Below are 18,980 nucleotides of genomic sequence, written 5' to 3'. Positions count from 1 at the left end.
TTGATCTACGGCGAAAAACCGGCAACCCTCCAACGACGCAAGGACGCGCTGAAGACAGTGATTTACGACATGCCCTCATCCCGACTACCCTACCTAAGCCTGACGAGACTCCCAAACACGACGACAGCTACACTGCGCGGCGCGTACCCGACATGGCCGACGCTGCCGCTGAGAAGGCGCCGACCACGCACAGCGCCCCACCGTCAACACGCACAAACCGAGATGCGACGCCCCGACGCACCTGGAACTCGAGGAAGGCAGCATCGGAAGTCAAGGTGTCCATCGATGGCTTAGCTGTAGTCGCTCTCGTAGGCACGGGAGCTGAGTGCGCAGTAATGAGCGGAGGTTTTGCGTCTAAGCTTAAGAAAGTTATGACCAGATGGGACGATCCGCACATACGCACAGAAGGAGGCCACCTCAACGCCAAGTGGAACCTGCACATCCCGCGTCACCATTGACGGCACGACGTACCCTGCCTTGTTCGTTATGTTGCCTAACTGCTCCCGCGACGTAATACTCGGAATGGACTTTTTGACAGACAACGATGCAATAATTGATCTACAGGCCAAGTCAGTAACTTTTTCCTCCCATCACTCCATGACGCCGGAACCGAACCCCGAACACCATCCTGCTGTAAGGATCGCCGATGATCATGTCACCCTGCCACCCCGCGCAATCCTGATGATCACCGTCTACTGTGAAGATGCTGTTCCTGACGTCGACGCTATCGTAGAGAGTGACCAAAAGTTGCCCCTCGGCCGCGTTGTCTCTGTCGCAAGAGGCAGTGCGCGTTTTAAGCAACGCCAATCTCAAGTTTGGGTCACCGATTTCACCGAGGAGTACCAGAATTTAAACAAGGGAGCTGTGATTGCATACCTCGAAGAAACGCAAGAAGCAAGTGACGGGATCGCCGTCCCCGACTTTGAAGGCTCACCCGAAGAAACCTTCAAGCTTCCACATCCCTTCGATGTGAATCCGGCGCTACCGCAAGAAGAAAGGAACAAGTTATAGTTATTGGCTTTACTTCATCGCTACAGCGAGTGTTTTCGTCGAACTCAACGTTACGTCGGACACCTCTGGCGAAGCACCGAATAATAACCGAAGATGGAGCCCGACCTACCCGACAGTTACCGAAGCGCGTCTCTTTGCACGAGCGCGAAGACATCCGGACTCAAGTAAACGACATTATACAGCCATCGAAAAGTCCGTGGGCTGCGCTGGTCGTACTCGTCAAGAAAAAAGACGGCACTTTAAGGTTCTGCGTTGATTACCGGAGACTGAACAAAATCACCAAAAAAGCCGTGTACCCCTGCTACGAATCGAGGATGCCCTCGACCAACTCTGCGAGGGAAAGTACTTCTCATTGATGGATCTGAAGATCGGCTACTGGCAAATTAAAGCGGACGAGACAGACCAAGAAAAGACTGCATTTATAACCCCAGACGGTCTATACAAGTTCAAGGTGGTGCCGTTTGGACTGTGCACGGCCCCCGCCACATTTTCAGAGTCATGGACACTGTGCTAGCTCGCCAGAAGTGGCACAACTGCCTCGTATACCTTGACGACGTTGCGGTATTCACCCGGACTTTCGATGAACACTTTGCAAGGTTGGAGTTCGTAGTCGAGGCTATTCGCTCGTCGGAGTTACCGCTGAAGCCCGAAAAGTGCCGCTTCGCTTACGAGGAACTCAAGTTTTTGTGACACGTCGTCTACGCCGCGGGAGTTTACCGGACCCGGCGAAAACATCAGCCGTAGTGAACTTCCCAAGACCGAAAGACAAAAAGTGCGTGCCAAGATTTCTCGGGCTGTGCGCATACTACCGGCACTTCTTCGCAAGCTTCAAAAGCATTGCAGAGCCACTCACGCGCTTTACGAAAGATAGAACCGCTTTCGCCTGGGAAAACGCCCAAGAAAAAGCATTATGGGAGCTGCAACAACGCCTGCAAAGCCCGCCCGTGCTCGCTCATTTCGACGTAAATGCCGAAACGGAAATGCACACGGACGCCAGTGATATAGGCTTGGGTGCCGTCCTTGTCCAAAAGCAAAGCGGCTGCGAAAGGGTAATCGCCTATGCTAGCCGTGGTCTGTCGAAGGAGGAGAAAAACTATTCTGCCTCTGAGAAAGAGTGCCTTGCAATTATATGGGCGATTTCAAAATTTCGCCCATACGTGTATGGAAGACCGTTCAAGGTTGTGAGAGACCACCATGCGCTGTGTTCGCTCGCCAAATTGAAGGACCCCTCTGGCCGTCCTTGGCGGTGGAGCTAGCGCCTACAAGAGTTCGCCGTTACAATAGTCTACAAATCGGGCAGAAAACACTGCGACGCCGACTGCCTGTCCCGCGCCCCTGTCGACCCACCCCCACAAGACTCCGATGAAGACAGTGCGTTCTTCGGGGTTGTTACGGAGAGCGACCTAGCCGCCCAGCAGCGTGCCGACCCCGACTTGCGAGTAATGATCGACTACCTCGAAGGACGAAACGGCGCCGTGCCTAGAGCGTTCAAGCGTAACTTACCAGCATTCAGCCTCAAAAACTCCGTCCTCGTGAAGGAAAATTTCAGCCCCGGAACGAGAAGAACTTATCTACTTATCATACCCGCTGACCTTCGTGGCGAAATTTTGGAAGCGTGCCACGACGACCCGTCTTCCGGACATCTCGGAACAGCTCGCACTATTGCAAAAATTCATTCGAAGTACTTCTCGCCCCGCCTTACATCCGACGTCACCCACTACGTTCGGTGTTTCTGTGACCGCCAGCGACGAAAACCGCCGCCGACAAGACCCGCCAGACTACTGCAACCCATCGCCGTCCCGTCGAGGCCATTTTGACAGATTGGAATGGACCTTTTAGGCCTGTTCCCTACGTCACGATCACAGAACAAGTGGATTGTAGTAGCAACAGACTACATGACGCGCTACGCAGAAACCGCCGCTCTTCCGAGGGGGACTGCACAAGACGTTCTTCATAAGCCAAGTTGTGCTGCTTCATGGAGCCCCTGAAGTCCTAATCACGGACCGCGGAACGGGATTCGCTGCGGAGCTCATGCAAGGAATCTTACGCTAGAGCGACACGGATCACAGAAGAACGACGGCGTTTCCCCCCCAAACGAACTGACTAACGGAACGCGTGAACAAGAAAATCGCGGATATGCTGTCTACGTACGTCGACGTTGGACATAAGACTTGGGACGAAGTGCTACAAAAGCACAGAAAGCCGCTACCACCACCGTTGTGGCCTCAATTTCGAGATCGTCGAATTGCTGCAAATTCCTTTCTTATTAACAGCACCTTGCCCGCTTTAAAACACCGACGGTACATTATATACCCGTCTAGCTTAAATGGGCCATGGAGACAAGTATATAAGTTTGCTTTATTTGAATTATTTACTGTTTTATAGCACCCCCAGCGCTTGTCCGGCATCAAACACGTTAACTAAGAACTTAATTTAGGTTTAAATGTTGATTTTCCCTCCAAATCGTTCGTTTTCGTGACGTTTTCCATGAGTTAAGAACAGCAGCTATTCAACTGAACTTCCAGTGCATACTTAGGACAAGGTAAATATAACTGGTAGCGAAGCTTCCATAGAAGCCCATACGTTCAGAAAATGGCGGCTCTTAAGCTGCTCATGGGGCTTAGCGCCATCTGTGTGAGGAGGGAACACTTCCGGCGGAACAAAAAATAAACAGGATGTGACGCAAGATCCGGTCAGAAAGTGACGTCATTTTGGTAGCATTAGCGGGAAAATTTGACTTCAAAATAGCCTTAGCAGGACTCTGATCGCTGAGGGCTCATGTCATTGCCATCTGACGCAAGTTGGCGAGCCCTTGGCGTGTGTGCTTCAAGTCAACGCCAGCTTATACTCGGGACTAGAGAAACGCACTTTAGCATACTGTCGTATGATTCGCCTCGGTGTTTATAAAAGCATCTTGCATCTTCTCTGAACCTTTATTCTGTATTCATGCCTTCCACTGCTGTATAAAAGCAATCAGTTGTTTATTTTGATTGCAGCGGGTGGCAAACGTACCCCCCCCCCCCCACGACCGGAATTTTTTTTCTGCCTTGGGATACAGAGCCCAAAATGACACTTGTCCACTCTCCCCGGCCCCCCTTTTATATAAAAAACGTGCCCACTCCTTACCCCGATACCAATTTCTACCAACGCCACTGCTAAGTTTAATTTCGTCGCACATACGCAGGTAGGCGTGCGTGCCTTAAGTATAGATCAAGGTTATATAATGCTTGCTCAGTTTGTGTACTTCTGTTCTAAGAGAAGAAATAACGCGAAGTCATGCTATAATCAAGACATTTGAATTTTATTCCAGGATGAACATAAAACAAATTTACCACACGGCACAAAATGAGCACGTATACAATAAGTACAAAATGTTCGTGGGCACTACATGCATTATGATTTTCCTTACGCGCCGAAAAATTGACTTTACCCGTAACACATAGCATTATGAGCAATGAAAGCGTTAACAGCAGAACTACTTCCAAACAAGAGAAAAGAACTAGGCACTGCATCTTTACGCAGAAAACCGGGCCGCAGGAATGCCGATTCACGAAAGTGCAGCGAGCACCCTGCAGCTGTACCGGCGTCTTATCAAGTAGACAAGGGTTTCTACAGAAGTTCACTCAGCATTCACGCCTGCAATTTCCTGGTTGCATTATTAGGCAAGTGTCGCAACAGATAATTAAAAAGAGGAAAAATGGATCAATGCAAACCAAAGCGACGGCAGTATGTAAAAGCCCATAGCAGGAAAGATCTGGCAGCAGCGCAGCACGGAGCAGCACAACACAGTACTGCGATGGAAATAATGCTTGCGCATACAAGTGCCGGAAGCAACGAGCACTACAAGCGTTGTAATGCCATAGAGAAGACACTGAGATAGACAATTAAAGCGACTCGTTTAAATTCGAGTGGTACTACGCCGAGAAGTCCTAGAGTAATTGACACAACTTACTCGGAGCCAGCCTGAGGTGAAATCAAGAGATAACTGTGACATAAGAAAGCTTTAGACCCATTTTTTTCGAAGCACCACCACGTCCCCTTACACAACCCCCGTCCACATATTAACAGTACAATAGTTTCGCGTTACCTGTGGAAATGAGAGGAAAATGGTGCAGAAAAACGCCAGGTGTACGGGAGTTGCTGTTGCAACTTGTACAGCACATCGTTTCTGTAGGTACCGACGAAAGCGCTCCGCTCCAACTCTTGGCAGCATCGTCCCGTAGTTCACCGTGCCTGCCGGGCACGGTACTAAACGTGTTCACCGACGATACAACGCACCTCGCAAGTCCACGCACGGCAAAAATTAAGTTCACACCAAATTAACAAGGAAAAACGAATGCAAATGCGCACCAACAAAACACACGAGGGGCGTTTCCTAGCAGACGAACTTTAGGAGCGCCTTTCCAATCACTACAAGGACTGCATCACAAAGCAATGACATGTGCCATTCTTCAGAGGGCGCTACAAAAAAGGTTTTTGAGAATGAACGGCATTTTCATAAATTATTTATACACTGTGCCTAAATAAATGTGATTCAGAAATAAATATAGTTCGTAAAATATAATTGTTGTTTTATTGTTGAACAAACCGTGGTTTTTTGTTACTAGTGTTTGTTCCCTCCTCACCTAGTCGCGCTTCAATCGCCACTCCCATAAGCCCCCATGCTAATGTCGCTGGCAATAGGTTCTGAACCGCTTTTTGCCCGAACCTTCGCTACCATTTATATTTACCTTGCTTAGGATCTGTAGATTTGCTTACCATCAGTCCTCCCAGGTGGCGCTACCATACCGAGCTACGGACTGCTCCCCTCCGTTGCTTTGTTTTTCGCCGTATTTGTGCCTGGCTTGCAGTGTTACGGTGGAGAGTAATCGTGTCGGGAAACATGGGGTACGCTCGACAAACAGGGTCACGTAAGACAACGTCGCTTACGCCAATCGGCCAATATTCTGTAAGACAACTCCAAAGCGATAGACTAAAAAAATCATAGTGCGCATGCCCAGTCCCTAGGGCAGTGCGTATCGTTACTTCTATGCTTGCGTGTATTTTCATAACTCTCATTGTTTAAACCACCATTTTTACTGCCTAAATGAATATTCATTACATTTAAGTTCAAATAGCTCGTTCAGCAAGCTAATCCGTGCCTAACGTACGTTTACTTTTGCCAGCCTCAGCCAATCGCACAGCTAGGCGTACGGAACCATAGTTCCGGTTTCGGGAAATGAGCTAGTGGGTAACATGGCTATTCCCCCTTTTTCCTAATTATGTTGCTCATTTGTGCGAAGTGGGCATTAAAAGTTGTGTCAGTATGATTTTAACGCGGCAATCCTTCGAGCGAAGCTAACGTGTTTTGTCTGCACCGACCCCCTAAAGCGCTTTCAGAGCGGCATTTTCATTTCTAAGCACGCGCACATAAACGGCGGCCGGTTGATGCGTGGACGGTTTCGCCGTAAAAGTGAGGAGGAGGGAGGGGCGTGTACGTGCTCTACAGGTATCATGCCCTGTCTAACGACATCCGTTATGCTGGTGGCAGATTTAAAGGAGTACTGACACGAAATTTTTATGTTACGTTTTTTTTCGCTGCTATGCGTGCCTACCAGCCCACTAATCATAGAGTGACAGATTAGACGGTCGAGCGCAGCGTAAAAATTCATTTACGGCGTCGTTTATTCGTGCCAGTTTAGGTTTCGACAAAAAAATTCCCCCGCATTTCCCCTGGGGGGAGAATGTGAAAGTGCGAATGCACGGTTGTCGGCCCGCTTGCGGCGCTTGCGCTCGGCCCCCGCAGCCCACCGCCTCGCCGCCTTCTCTTCCATCTCTTCCATCGGGTTTGTAGTATCACGTGTACACCACGCAGTTATCAAGCCGCTATAACGCCGCTGAGTCGCCAACGCACGCCGCTGACGACGTAGTTTGAATGCGTTAAAGATATAAGGCGCGTCACTAACACTGATATCACCGTCGCGTCCGTGGCTTGGTCGGTAGAGCGTCGCGCTGCGGCCGCAAAGTCCTCGGATCGAAACCTGGCGCCGGATGCTGTTTCTTTTTTAAATATAGAGGAGCACTGCGGACGCCGCCGCCGCCGGCGGTGGATGGTTTGGGGTCGCTTATAAAGTGCATTCGCACTTAAAAAACGCCGAGCGGCCGCCATGGCAGCATGTATGACATGGCGTCACCATTCTTGCCGTATCGGTGCCTCTCTGAAAGCGCGCACGAGCGAGCGCACGCGCGCGCCCAGACCGGCCGAGGTCTTCGCCGTCCCCACAGGCCCGGGCAGCATGACGTCAGTCCCAAAACCATGACATGTACACACGCCCGAGCAGCGCGCGCCAACCACAGCCAGCGCGTCGGCTTCGTCACGGGAGCCCCGACGTCAACAGTTTGGGGCACGTAGCAGATGATGTCACGTCGGCCCGCTCTGGACTTTTTTGTGCGGGCGAAGATTAAAATGGATTTTAAATACGTTTCGCTGAACGGTTGCTGTTGAAACTTGCTGGGAGATATCTCCTGATAAAAAGGAAGCGTTTTACGTAGTTATCTCAGCTTTGAAATTTTGTGTCAGTACTCCTTTAACTTCGATGTCAAACGGCCCTATGCGACCGGTCCGGTGTATTCTGTGGTCGAGCGGAGTGGATTGGGGTGTTACAGAGACTCTAAGATGCCTACGATGCTAAGAGGGTTACAGGTAGCTCCATGTATGTCTGTTAAAATGAAGCTCACGTCCTTGCAAATTCTTCAGCTAATTGTCTAGGAAGCATGCTAAATCAGAAATTATAAACAACCGTGTTTTGTTTTAGTCACACCGTTTACTTCGTCCAGCTTCGCAGGTGGCCCTAATTTTTGATTATCCCTATGCGTCGGTTTGGTTGATGTGATTAGCTAAATGTAACTTTCCTCTTAAAATGATGAGAATGTTGCTAAATGTATTTTGCACTTCAAGACCTGTTGGCTAAGATCAAAGTTTGTTTTGCTGCCAGAAACTTCTACTGAGATAAGCTCTCCTTCACTGCTTCGTACCCATTTCATTGTTTTATTTGCTCTGAAACCATAAGACACATCGGTTTATTTTCCTTTCTGTTGCACAGCACAATACCCTGTTTCTGTCCTTAGTGCGCAGTTTTATGTAAATAAAATGAAGATTATTTGCACAATATTAAACGTTGATGATATTTAAAGAGCCAGCGCATCGAGTCGTTTTCCTTATGCTTTTTTGCAGTGCAAACGCGGTCTGCGGGGGCAATGTCAGGTCAAGTGTCCGTGCCAGAGTTGCTTCGGCACAAGGTACGGCTACTGCGGATACCCGAAACCAGTTCTCCGGGGACGAAGCGAAAAATAGCCTGAACGTTTTAAATATTAATCTGCTGTGTGTTGCTGTGTATAACCACAAATAAGATTGCTAACCATTCTGTTTTGAAATAAAACTGAGGTGCTGTTTTAGTGCATGTGTATTGTTATCGGTAATGCCTTTGTGCTGCGTAAAGTTTGTGACAGGAACGAAAGTAACGGACGTTTTATTGGAGCTACAGCCACTTCATGGCACAAGGGGTCGACAGGGGAAGGGTTTTTTTGGTCCCCAGAAAGTCGAGAGTGGTACCCTTGCCACAGCGCTACACTACATCAATTTCAGCGCAGGCCTATTTTTGAAAAAATAATCAAAGAACAAATACCAGCTAGTTTTTAAAGAAGCTTCCATCAAACCTGGTGTGAAGTGAATGGCGACCTCAGTAGTCGGGTTTTACTAGGGAAACATAACAGAGGCTTACGATTCGAGTAAAGGATGAATGCAGGAGAAAAAACAAACAGTTTCACCTTATGATACCATTTACTGGCTCAGTTTTAAAGGCAGAAAAATAGTCTCTTAAATTTTAATTTACTCAAACGCTGCCAAATCGTCCTCTGTGTTCGCCTATACAGTTCGTAATAAATTCGGTCAAGTTCGAGCCACAGAAGATAATGCTACTGACCACGGCGTCTGAGAAGGAAGGAATTCTCCGGCCGAACGGCTTTGCACCGCGGTTAGGGGTCTCTATCTGGGGTAGCGGTGGCGCACGAGGAAGTCTACTAAGCTAAAAAGAAGGAAAGATTAGAAAAACTGCAGAAACGTATCGAATACTAAATAGTACGGGGACGTTTACATAAAAGCTGTATATGATAGCAGTCTGTGTATTTTTGTCTGGGCAAGGCGTGACACTGCCCAGTTTCGTACGTGCCCCAATTGCGTGCCTAGGTGGTGACTTTTCCGGAACTTTCACAGTTTCCGAAATAAAGGTCAAACATTGCAAGATATTCGGAATTCTTTCAAATACTTTTTTTGTATTTTCGAAGCGCAAAAGTACACTTTCTCTTGTTGACAAATTTAGGTCTGTAGGCAATGTTGCTTTACACAGTAATTAGATTTTGTGAGTTTTATTTATATGGTAAAGAAAACATTTTGTACAGTTCCCACACAATACTAACTCAAAAACTGGAAGCTAGAGCTTTAGGGATAATTCGCCTAGGTCTTTTAAAACTACTTTATTGGCAGACACCAAGCCTGTCATATGTTAACGCTGGGACACCAATATATGGCGTTTCTCAAGGCTCCAGTATCGGCCAACTGCTTTTTACTGTTTACATCAATTGCGGCCTGTTACACAACGCCAGCATTTTCTACTTAGCGGCTAGGAAAAATTCGTCAAATTTCTTGAAAACTATTTGGCTGACAGTCACCAGGCCCGTAAAATGGTCAACGCAACGACAACAATATATAAAGTTTCTGAAAACTCCACTATTGGCCTACTGCTTCTTAGTATTTACATCAATTGCAGCCATGTACACAACGCCTGCTTTTTCTACATAGTGTCTACTCGGCGCATGAGTTTGTAGCCATATATTAGAGTTTTAGCATAGCCCCTAGCCTTCCCTACCGCTACGGTGGCGGTTGACAGCAAACAACGGGGCAGCTGCGCATTCGTTCCGCGGGGACAGACGCTTATGCCTCGCCGAGCCTGCGGATTCGTCCTGCCGAGCGGCGACCTCTTTGAACTCCCCGAGCGAGCATGCACAGTCGGGTGCCGGTAACACACCTTCGTTGCATTAGCGTATTCTAGTCGCTATGCTAAAACTCTCTATTAACTCGGAAATTGACCCAGACCACTCCTGTCACGTTCGACGTTCTCGCTGTAACGCAATCTTTGCGCGGCGCGGAGGAAGACCGCGCTGCAGTGACGAGGCGGATATGGAACTTCAGTTGCCGGCCATTCTTAAGTTGTACCCTGCTATCGACAGGCATTTTAAAACGTGGGTTTCCACCAAACACTGGAGTCCAATAAGAACGCTTCCACAAGTTTCACAAAGGGAAAAGAGAATTTGTATTCGCCCCTCGAGTGACTGTACCAGTCACGCTGCCCGTTGTGGCCGGCTCAAAATCCTCAGAGTCGAATATAAGTGACAAAATGTTTTATATCTGCTAATTAAAGGTATCTATATTCTTCCGAACGCAGCAAAAAAATCTAAATTTGGTTTTAAACTATTTATAATGCTCCGACCAGAATGTGTAAAGAAACATGAACTATTTTAGCAAGAAAAATTATTGTTGTGCCATTTTGGGGTTTTATAAGTTCGTAGTAGTATTATCACACTGTAGTATTTATTAATTACTGTTTAAAGGGAATTTCTCAGCACTAAAAAAACGTGAGGGATGATATAACTCTTGGCTCCGCAAATAAGCCTAAATGGGAGTAAAGGGCTTGTCGCATAACTCAGTACCCATTCGGAGTTTTCAAAACTCCTTCCTATGGGAGTATTGCCTTACTCCCATTATTTCTGCGCTTTATTTAGTAGCAAATGCGAGTTTCATTTTACAGCCACAACAGTGGGAGTTTGCAGAGGTTCCATTGGGAGTATAATAATTCTTAGAACTGGGAGTTTAAAGGAGGCGCGTTGGGAGCAGCGTAGACCCTCATTAGAGGTATTTGTTTTTGTTTTTGGGCGTTTGGTATAAGCGCCGTAGAGGAATTTATTACTGTATGTAGGAGTTCTTAATGAGCGCACGCGCCGCATTTTCAGTTTTTCGTTTTGCAAACGTAATTTGTAGCATTTAACCGCTTCAAACGTTGAATGGCAAAGCAAGAAAAGAGCAATGGCAAAGGATGAAACCGTACTAAGAAAATATCACTATATCCTAATTCAAAGTGAACGCTTAAAAAGCGTATTCCCCGAACCACCACGCGTTGTATAGCAGCGTAATAAGAATTTATGCGACTTCCCTACTAACTCTCGTATCAGCCTACCGGAAGCTACTGGTTGCATGCCCTGTAATAAACCTCGATGTAAACTATGCCCACACATGACCACTACACAGCGCGCCACCAGCACGGCTTCAGACTACTGCGTAAATATAAAGGGTAACTTTACATGTGACTCCGCTAATGTCACATACCTTCTAGAGTGCAGTGTGTGTAGGCAAGAATATATCGGCGAAACTGAAACGCCCTTTCGAATGCCGTTCAATAATCACCGCTCTCATTTAAAAAGTTGCCCTTATTCACCCCTGTCAAAACATGTGAACAGCCCCGGTCATGCATTTGAACATCTTAGGCCAAAAAATTTACAATCCGCTTTCAAAATCGACCACGACCGCGAGGTTGGGGAATACTATCTCATTTATAAGTTTGGGCCAGCGGCAGTTGGTATTATTGAAAGTTACGGGAATCTATTGTGTTTACCCCCCGAACAAAATTATCGACTTCATAATATTTATAACATTCTTCACAATTCCAACCCTTAAGTTTCCTATGAGAATTCGCAGACACTCCCCAAATACAGCTGCTTTATTAGCCTAATGCGACTCAACAATGCGAATTGTCTTTGGGAAGGAGGCCGTGTTCCCGCCACCACTTAGAAACGTTTAACCCTTTGTGATCTATGGACCCTACCTATTTCCTGTTCAGTTGCTAGCTCTGGTGCAATTTTCTTTGTGTACTGTATCTATTATGTCCATCCGCGGGGGACACACCCAAAACACATTGTTTGTTCATGCCTATATGGATCCGGCCGAACCAGTCTCCCCACCCACTGAATACCTTACTGTGAACTTTTCCCTTCATTGGAAAACTGCGATTGTTCAGTCTTCCGCACTGTCTGAACTTGCCGCCCATGCCAGGTACGTTGCCTCGTCGTTGAGCAACCTTGACGGCTGCCTTGCTAATACGACCCCTGTCTCTCTCTCTCCCTCTCTCCTCTTTTTTTGTTGTTGTTGTTGTGGTTGTAACATACCCGGACTGCATTCATACGCTCCGTTTTCGAAACACCTTCCCAACCTCCTCACAGTTTTCTGAAATCTGGATAATAAATGTGTTCCAAATGTTTGTGACAGCAAAATCATGTAATTGTACTTTGATGAAGGCAAGTCCCGTTGCCGCTACGTAAGTAAACTGTATTTGTTACTGTTCTTCATGTGTATCGGGCTCTTTACTTATACTAAATATATATCTTTATTTCTTTTCTTTCCATATTCTTTATGTGTTTCAATGACCTACCACATCCACCCCTTGGCTTTCCGAGGGTTTCTTGACTGCCAACTCTTATTTCCGTTTTATTTTCAACGAGCCCCTCATTTCCTATTGATTCGCTGCATGCATAGCGAGGGCCTCTGTTCTGGCCGTCTTGGTGCCATAGGAAGCTTAAAGGGGCACTGACACAAAATTTTGAAGGTGAGATAACTTCGGAGATAGATTGGTGGGATCACATTTACATCATCTGCGAAATATCAGCGGCGAATACAGCCTACAACATATTTGAAACCGATTTTAAAGTGTGCTAAACGCAACCGAGCAGCCAGCAGAGGACCACGCGCAATCGACATCCCGAGGATATTGTGTAAATAAACAACATCCAACACGTCACGAGTTTGTGTTTGCCCCTTCCGCACTGCCGGCGTTTTTCGCCGGCTCGCCGCTCCAATCGGAGGGCCGGAGGGCGGAGCTTCTGCTTTCGAGCACGAACGACCCGATCGTTGGCGGCGGAGGCGCCGTGATTTCGTGAGCTCATCGGGGAGCTGGCCGCGACCAAAGTTCTACAGCGATTCCAGGCACTCTGTTTCTATTACTGTTTATTATCATTGGATGCGAAAACGCGCCAGAGGCACGAAAAGCCCACTGAGCTAACCGCACGGTCGCTGTGCAGGCGGTGGCCACGGCCGCGAAGTGGCCCAGGCCGGCGCAGGTAGCTCGAGTGATAGCTTGTTACCGCTGCACGAAATTGTCCCCAAGTCCCGGCCATTGTGGCTTACATGAGAAAGGAGTTAATGATGCGATGGCGGGTTGCATTAAAAATTGTCATCTGCACCGCTTACCAGAGCGGCACTCGAATATCCGCCGCAGTGCTAAGCCGAACACATCTGTAGGCGGACCTGAAGGCAGACCGGCCGGCTGCTCCCAGCGCGTCTTGCACCCACCGTCTCGAGCGCCGCACGTCGTTCTTTAGCCGTGGTAGCATTTGCACGCGCAGCGCCTGCGTCACATCCACCGTCGCTTTTTAATTAAGCGCCTCACGAGATCAGTACGTGGGGGCATTTGCAGAAACTGCCGTTGATGCGGATTCGACAGTGCCACGGGGGCTCTGCTCTGTGATATCCCTCCGACGGTCACGTGGTCAGCTTTGCTCACACAAAATCCACAAAATCCATCGTTTCTCGGGACTAGCTGAAACCGAAACTGCGACTGACCGCTTTGAAAATGCCTCTAATTAAACAACCGTCGCTCGCTGAAGCAAATGAGGTTTCTACTGGTTATAAGTAGGTCACTAGCAACTTATCGCAACAAAAAAAACAAGATGCAAAATTTTTGTGTCAGTGCCCCTTTAAGAGGGTTCAACGCTGGTCGACCACTCTCGACATGTCGTAGACACTCGAGTCACGCCCCGGGGTTAAAAAGAAGGTCCCCTTCACCCCGAGTGGTCCGAGTGGCTCTGACTACCATCCCCAAGCACAGGAAGCAAAAATACCAAAACATAAATACCCCAGAAAGTGGAGGGGAACATCGCCCCGCCGGTAGCGTAGTGGTTATCGCACCGGACCGGTGTTCTGGAGGTCGTGGGCTCGAATTCCACCTGGCGGGCATTTTTTCTCCACTTTCTTTCTTTCGAAATCGTTATGTGCTTCAATGACCTACCACATCTTCCCCTTTGCTTTGCAAGGTTTTCTTGACTGCCAACTCTTATTTCCGTTTTATTTTCAACGAGCCCCTCATTTTCTATTCTGATTCGCTACATGCATAGCGAGGGTCTCTGTTCTGGCAGTCTTGGTGCCATAGGAAGCTTAAGAGGGTTCAACACTGGTCGACCACTCTCGACATGTCGTACACACTCGGGGCACGGCCCGGGGGTTAAGAAGAAGGACGCCTTCACTCTTAATAGTCCGAGTGGCGCTGCCTACCACCCCCAAGCACAGGAAAGAAAAATACCTAAACATAAATACCACAGAAATTGGAGGGGAAAATCGCCCCGCCGGTAACGTAGTGGTTATCGCACCACACCGGTATTCTGGAGGTCGTGGGTTCGGATCCCACCTGGCGGGCATGTTTTCTCCACTTTCTTTCTTTCTTTCCAAATTCTTTATCTGTTTAAATGACCTACCACATCCTCCATTTGCTTTCCGAGGTTTTCTTGACTCCCAAACCTTATTTCTGTTTTATTTTGAACGAGCACCTTATTTCCTATTCTGACGCGCTACATGCATAGCGAGGGCCTCTGTTCTGGCAGTCCTGGTGCCATAATAAGATTAAGAGGATTCAACGCTGGTCGACCACTCTCGACATGTCGTAGACACTCGAGTCACGGCCAAGGGGTTAAAAAGAAGGTCCCCTTAACCCCGAGTAGTCCGAGTGGCGCTGGCTACCACCCCCAAACACAGGAAACAAAAATACCTAAACATAAATACCCCAGAAAGTGGAGGGGGAAACCACCCCACTGGTAGCATAGTGGTTATCGCCCCAGACGGGTATTCTGGAGGTCGTGAGCTCGGATCCCACCTGGCGGGCAATTCTTCCCCACTTTCTTTCTTTCCAAATTCTTTATCTGTTTCAATCACCTACCACATTCTCCCCTTTGCTGTCCGAGGTTTTCTTGACTGCCAACTCTTATTTCTGTTTTATTTTCAACGAGCCTCTCATTTCCTATTCTGATTCGCTACATGCATAGCGAGGGCCTCGGTTCTGGCAGTTTTGGTGCCATAGGAAGCTTAAGAGGGTTCAACGCTTGTCGACCACTCTCGACATGTCGTAGACACTCGGGGCACGGCCCGGGGGTTAAAAAGAAGGTCCCCTTCACTCCTAACAGTCCGAGTGGCGCTGGCTACCACCCCCAAGCACAGGAAAGAAAAATACCTAAACATAAATACCCCAGAAAGTGGAGGGGAAAATCGCCCCGCCGGTTACGTAGTGGTTATCGCACCACACCGGTATTCTGGAGGTCGTGGGTTCGGATCCCACCTGGCGGGCATGTTTTCTCCACATTGTTTCTTTCTTTCCAAATTCTTTATCTGTTTAAATGACCTACCACATCCTCCCCTTTGCTTTCCTAGGTTTTCTTGACTGTCAAACCCTTATTTCTGTTTTATTTTGAACGAGCACCTCATTTCATATTCTGATGCGCTACATGCATAGCGAGGGCCTCTGTTCTGGCAGTCTTGGTGCCATAATAAGCTTAAGAGGGTTCAACGCTGGTCGACCACTCTCGACATGTCGTAGACACTCGAGTCACGGCCAAGGGGTTAAAAAGAAGGTCCCCTTAACCCCGAGTAGTCCGAGTGGCGCTGGCTACCACCCCCAAGCAAAGGGAACAAAAATACCTAAACATAAATACCCCAGAAAGAGGAGGGGGAAACCACCACACTGGTAGCGTAGTGGTTATCGCACCAGAAGGGTATTCTGGAGGTCATGGGCTCGGATCACACCTGGCGGGCAATTTTTCCCCACTTTCTTTCTTTCTTTCCAAATTCTTTATCTGTTTCAATCACTTACCTCGTCCTCCCCTTTGCTGGCCGAGGTTTTCTTGACTGCCAACTCTTATTTCTGTTTTATTTTCAACCAGCCCCTCATGTCCTATTCTGATTCGCTACATGCATAGCGAGGGCCTCTGTTCTGGCAGTCTTGGTGCCGTAGGAAGCTTAAGAGGGTTCAACGCTCTTCGACCACTCTCGACATGTCGTAGACACTCCAGTTACTGCCCCGGGGTTAAAAAGAAGGTCCCCTTCACCCCGAGTAGTCCGAGTGGCGCTGGCTACCACCCCAAGCACAGGAAACAAAAACACCTCAACATAAATACCCCAGAAAGTGGAGAGAAAATCGCCTCGTCGGTAGCGTAGTGGTTATCGCACCAGACTGGCATTCTGGAGGTCGTGGGTTCGGATCCCACCTGGCGGGCATTTTTTCTCCACTTTCTTTCTTTCCAAAATCTTTATCTGTTTCAATGACCTACCACATCCTCCCCTTTGTTTTCCGTGGTTTTCTGGACTGCCAACTCTTATTTCCGTTTTATTTTCAATGAGCCCCTCATTTGCTATTCTGATTTTCTACATGCATAGCCTAGACCTCTGTTCTGGCAGCCTTGGTGCCATAGAAAGCTTAAGAGGGTTCAACGCTGGTCAACCACTCTCGACATGTCGTAGACACTCGAGTCATGATCCCGGGGGTTAAAAAGAAGGTCCCCTTCACCCCCAGCAATCCGAGTGGCGCTGGATACCACCCCAAGCACAGGAAACAAAAATACCTTAACATAAATACCCCAGAAAGTGGAGGGAAAATCGCACGGCCGGTAGCGTAGTGGTTATCGCACCGGACCGGTATTCTGGAGGTCGTGGGTTTGGATCCCACCTGGCGGGCATTTTTTCTGCCCTTTCTTTCCAAATTCTTTATTTATTTCAATGACCTACCACATCCTCCCCTTTGCTTTCCGAGGTTTTCTTGACTGCCAACTCTTATGTATATATATATATATATATATATATATATATATATATATATATATATATATATATATATGTATATATATATATCAAAAAGTAGAGTCCGACGCAAGTCTCAAAAAACAAAAACAAACATGTTTACTAACGATTCGACTGGTGGTCCAGTCTTCATCGGTTACTCCGATGAAGACTGGACCACCAGTCGAAACGTTAGTAAACGTGTTTGTTTTTGTTTTTTGAGACTTGCGTCGGACTCTACTTTTTGATATTTTTTCTGGACCATTGGAAACTTCTTTTGTTCGACCGTATATATATACAGGGTGTCCCAGCTATCATGCACCAAGATTTAAAAAAAGAGTAAAGGCGTTACTCGAAAGAAACCAGGTGCATAATGTTTGCAGTACTGTGAAGAAGGGGACAGTATTTTTTTCTTTAATGAGACTTAATTAACTAATTGTAATTAATTATCTAACTCAAGAAATACTGTCCTGATCACTAAAGTGTCAAGTGTCAATGAGGCACTTGTAGGTAACCACGAGGGGCATCGAACTGCGGTATTTTCAGCGATGAACTAATTGCGTACACATTTATTCTGATTGATAAAGGAAACCCGCGAAATATGAAAAATACCACGTGACGGCGCCTCCGCGCGCACCGTAAAGCAACGCCCTCAAACAGGCTGCCTCTGAGTTAGCCAGAATGAAATAGGCACAAGAAAGAAAGAAGAAACCGCGACCTAGTTTGTTCCTTATCTGCACACGTGTGCCGCGAATCTTGATGCTGCTGCTCCTTCCATGCATGATGCGCTGTCTCTTCGGGCGGGGAACACGCGAAGCAGTTGCTTTCAATCAGCTTTGTTTGGGGACGCTGCTTTACAATGCGCGCGTAAGCGTCATCACGTGGTATTTTTCATATTTCGCGGGTTTCCTTTATCAGTCAGAATAAATGAGTACGCAATTAGTTCATCGCTGAAAATAGCGCAGTTAGATTCCCCTCGTGGTTACCTACAAGTGCCTCATTGGCACTTTAGTGATTAGGGCAGTATTTCTCGAGTTAGATAATTAATTACAATCAATTAATTAAGTCTCATTAACGAAAAAATTCCTCTCCGCTTCTTCACAGTACTGCAAGCATTATGCACTAGGTTTTCTTCGAGGTACGCAATTTCGCAATTTCTCTTTTTTTAAATCTTGGTGCATGATAGCTGGGACACCCTGTATATATATATATATATATATATATATATATATATATATATATATATATATATATATATATATATATATATATATATATATATATATATATATACAAAGTAAGAAACCTCGGTAACAGCAACAGCGGAGGGTTTATTTCGACGTTTCGACTTCGAGACAAGTCTTCTACAGGAATGATGGCTTCGGTCGTTTCGGAAGAGAGCATATATGTCGAAAGTGGAAAGAGGGTTTACGAATGGCCAACGATAGCACACACAAACACGAAGCGGGAATCTTCCTTATTGGAAGAATGAACAAAAAATGAACAACGAAGAGAGAGACGCCAAGATAGTTGGAAAGAAAAAAAAAAGAAAAAAAGGAAGAAAGGGAGATGAAAGAGCACTGAACAGGAATTCGAGTGGTGGCGGAAACGCGAAAAGCTCAACAGCGTCCGAAAGTGGGGTTGTAGAACAAAGGAGAGAAGTCAATATATCTTCCGCCGCTAGCCGTCACCATGCTAACGCCCAGACGCTCCGAGGGATCGCGTTTCCGTTGATTGAAAGCGAGTGTCCCGCCATATGTTCGGACAGTGCAAACAAGGCATTTTACAGCCCGTTTATGGGCCCGTTCCCGGAGCTGAGACAATTAAAAGACGTTTTGTGTTCGTGCAGAAGGAAACGGTCCGCCACCATTCCACCGTTCCCTCGCCGGACGGACGCCTTCCGAGAACGGGGCGCTAGGCCTAGTTTTCAGGTCTTTGTTAAGAGCTGCCACTTTGCAGTTCAGCGACAACCCGTGCGTCGTCGGTGTCTCCACTCTGCTGAGTGGGGGAT

The 18,980-nt window shown here is 47.3% G+C and overlaps 1 non-coding gene across 1 annotated transcript; it reads left to right on the top strand.

Annotated features, from left to right (window-relative positions):
- The first annotated feature begins 16,336 nt into the window (after positions 1-16,336).
- Trnaa-ggc (transfer RNA alanine (anticodon GGC)) lies at positions 16,337-16,409 on the top strand. Its single transcript has one exon. It is a non-coding gene; the product is annotated as a tRNA-Ala (tRNA).
- Positions 16,410-18,980: the final 2,571 nt, after the last annotated feature.

This window comes from Haemaphysalis longicornis, unplaced genomic scaffold, assembly GCF_048455015.1.
Source record: "Haemaphysalis longicornis isolate Haplotype H1 unplaced genomic scaffold, Haemaphysalis longicornis Haplotype H1 scaffold_16, whole genome shotgun sequence".
NCBI classification, from domain to species: domain Eukaryota; kingdom Metazoa; phylum Arthropoda; class Arachnida; order Ixodida; family Ixodidae; genus Haemaphysalis; species Haemaphysalis longicornis.
This window is presented reverse-complemented; position numbering and strand designations above follow the sequence as displayed.